The sequence below is a fragment of the Pinus tabuliformis genome, chromosome 5_1 (assembly GCF_031772625.1).
Source record: "Pinus tabuliformis cultivar Carrire ecotype Pingquan chromosome 5_1, CPIR1, whole genome shotgun sequence".
Classification (NCBI taxonomy): Eukaryota; Viridiplantae; Streptophyta; class Pinopsida; order Pinales; family Pinaceae; genus Pinus; species Pinus tabuliformis.
The window spans coordinates 840,526,055-840,529,973 of NC_142305.1; positions in this window are offsets into that span (position 1 = coordinate 840,526,055).

Sequence of the window (3,919 nt, forward strand, 5' to 3'; positions counted from 1 at the left end):
AGCATCTTGTAGGAAATCCTATTTTGAGCCCGAATTGAGAAAAATATTCATTGAAGATGGGATTGGGCCTCTACTTGATCTCCATGCCATCAAGACCATTTTAACCCTCTTTCTCCACACTTGTCCACCCTCCCAAATGTTAAGGAAAGATTAGCATTTGCATTTATAAAGAAAAAAGATTTTTAAAAATGAGTTCTTTGATATTTACACATGCACACAACAATTAGTACTCTCCAGATCAAATTTCATGATTTGTCAATTTAAATCATCACATGTGATAAATAGGGTTAATCTAGGTTTGTTTCACATTTATTTCATGATCTTTATGTGTTATGAAACTAGCTCAAGAAAAGATAGAAAAGATAGATCAACGCCTTAGAATTCAGCCTCTTCGAGGGGGCAACCTCCTTTACATTACATAAATGAACAATTCTTCGATGATACAAATGAAAAGACCTCCTTTCTATATATAGGAGTCTAAGGGGTCATAACATAATCAGAGCCGACATAACAATAATAATGTAAGGGAACAATAATAACAATAGTGGGCTTCTATGGGGCACAATAGTAACAATATGGGCACTACATGGGTACATCAATATAATAAGTGGGTTGTACTAATATCAATAAGGGGTTACACTAGTAGTATAGGGGCCTAACATGCCCCTCTCCTTCAAAAAGCGTTGTCCTCAACGCTTGAGTAGTTCTTGATGCTTCTGTATAAAATTCTTGTCCTCCCATGTGGAATCTTCAGCGGGTAAGTTCTTCCACTTGATGAGATACTCTGAAATTGATCGATTTCGTAGCTATCGGGTTCTTGTTTCTGTGACTGCTCCAGGTTCCAATATGATTTTTCCTTCTTTTTCAATTTCTGGCAATATTGTTTGAATTGGGATCTTTTGCAACTTTTGAATAAGTGGCCATACTTCTTCATCCTTCTTCCATTCATCCCTTGCTTCGTTTATCCAATATGGTTGGATAATAGAAATAGCACAAAACAATGCTTCCACATCCTCATCCTTGAAGAGTCTTCCCATTCAGTAAGGTCGCCATTTATGTAGTATTTCCAACATTTCCTTCTCATAAATAACTTGCTTGAGATGTAGCAGTAAAAATACCCAATCACCTACATCAAAACCTTTTTCACTACGATGTTGATCTACCTGTTGTTTCGTTCGATTTTGCACCGAAGTGGCATTATCCTTTAAAAGTTGGAGAACTTGTTGTTGATGCTCGATGTGATCTTTCACTGCTTGAACCTTTTTCTTCTTGATATGTCCTTCTATCTCTAGAGTTTGAGGAGTGGCAATTTCTTCCAATCCTTTACAAGATATGGTCAGATTCATTTCTTGATGCTCAATGTGATCTTTCACTTCTTGAACATTTTTCTTCTTGATATGTCCTTCTATCTTGATATTTTGGGGAGTGGTAATTTCGACTAATAAATTACAAGATACAGTTGGATTCATTTCTTCTTTCTTGATGTGATCTTTCACTTCTTGCACCTTTTTCTTCTTCATATGTCCTATCTTGAGAGTTTGAGGAGTGGTAATGCTTTCCAATGCTTTACAAGATATGGTCTGATTCATTTCTTCTTTCTCTGGGGTGGGGTCCTGGCGTATATCCTCTTCTTTTGGTGTTTCTTGATCCTTTTCTTCCTCCTCTTCATATTCTATGTAAAATAATTTCTTTTCAGCACACTTATGACCTTTAGTGCATTTGCTATCACAATTGTAACAAAGCCCTTTTTCGCTTTTTTCTTCCAATTGTTGTGGTGTAACCCTTGTAGGTTGTGGAAGGCTAGTAGAAACAACACTTCCATCTTTATAGTTGTGAGGGGTATGCTTCCTAGTTTCCATAATTTTTCTTTCCAATATGTCACAAAGCCCTTTTACTCTTTCCAATTGTTGTGGTGTTGCTCTCAAGAAGGTGTTGCTTTCTATATCCTCATAATGTGCTACCATTTCCTCCATGAAAATTGACCACGTAACAAGTTGTTTACGAGAAAAAAGCCCTTCATACCATAAAAATTGATCTGGTTCTAAATATGAAGATGCAATACATACCTTTTGTAACAGTGGTACACCATGTAGATCAAAATATTTCTCCATCTGAAGTATCCAATTTACCGGATCCTTGCCATCAAACTTCCTCATCTTGCTTTTTCTTGATTTTAGGAGCTCGATCTTGAAACGACTGTAACTCTGTACTTTTGAATCTTTACGTTCTAAAATTGCGACCTGCAGTAGCCCTCTGTGTCCTCTTTCCAATGCCACCAGTTTGATCCAAATTGGATTCTCCAAGAAAGAGTTATGCACAATCTCCCAAGATGACCTGATTATAGACCTTTCCAGAAGAGCGAAATTGTATGAAGTGCCACGTGTCAATGTTTCAACCTTTGGCTCTGAAAAATATATACAAGAAACTACAGTTTGTCCTCTTTCTATACCTTCTTATGAAATTTCAATCTAATGCTCAAAGAGAAAGTTATGACGATTTTCCCCAGGTCACCTGTTTGGAATGTAATTCAGGAGTCTGCAAAAATACCAACGTCCTTAGATCATATCTCTGAACATATAGTGCAAAAAGCTCTTAAATTCAGACCCGAGGTTCAGCGTGATGTCTTCTCAAATGGGTTTCTTTTTTAGCTTCTGAAACATCGCAGAAACAAAGTTATAGCGAAAATGCCACGATGACCTGTTGGGAGCAGCGAAACCCTATAATCCAAGGCTCTGATACCAAATGTTATGAAACCAGATCAAGAAAAGATAGAAAAGATAGATCAACGCCTTAGAATTCAGCCTCTTCAAGGGAGAAACCTCCTTTACATTACATAAATGAAAAATTCTTCGATGATATAAATGAAAAGACCTCCTTTCTATATATAGGAGTCTAAGGGGTCATAACAAAATCAGAGCTGACATAACAATAATAATGTAAGGGCACAATAATAACAATAGTGGGCTTCTTTGGGGCACAATAGTAACAATATGGGCACTACATGGGTACATCAATATAATAAGTGGGTTGTACTAATAACAATAAGGGGTTACACTAGTAGTATAGGGGCCTAACATTATGCAATCACAATAGGTTTCTTTCCTCGTACTTTCTTTCTTGCAATAAACACATATTTCATTAAATTTGGAATTAAATAGTGGATCTAGAATTTAAAAATAACCAAAAAGCTCAATTATATTAATGTCCTTGTAATAAAAATTTTCCAATTTTAACAAAATATGTGTTAATAGGTTAAGGTTCCATTTCGAACATTTCATTTTCTGCAATTAGTTTAGGATTTGACTTCAGTACATGCAATCCATTACATCATGATAGAAAATGAAGGAAACATTGTATGTTGCACACATAGTTCCGATACCTCTTAAGTTTGTATGAACCCTGGGTTGATAATTAAAGTTAGTAGACTTGGGATTTGCACGATCTTGTTGCAATAATGAGGCTCATCAATATGTCTGAAAACAAAGTCTTTATTCTCAAGTCAAAATCTAAAGTCTGAAAAAATAATAACATGTCTTGAAAAGCAAATTTTTCTTGCCTTTATAAATAAAAATTCAAGAAAATGTTAAAAAAATCATATTCTTTATTAATTATAGCCTATTCTAGAGATGAAATATGATCCAATCAACCTTGCTAGGTGTTGAGAAATCAAGATGCATGATATTAGGGTTGATTTATGTTAACTAGATAATTACTTGTGAATGTTTGTTGGCTTCTTAATTAACTTAATGTTCTATTCATCAAGAAATTACCAAAAAATGTAAAAAAACATGAAGATCACAAGAGACAAAGAACACAAGAAATTAGGCTCCAAGCCAGGGCAAAACCCCACAAGGGTGAAAATCAAAAAAACCTCTTCTTATAGAATCATGCCAAAGTGAGATATCCAAGACCCAAGATC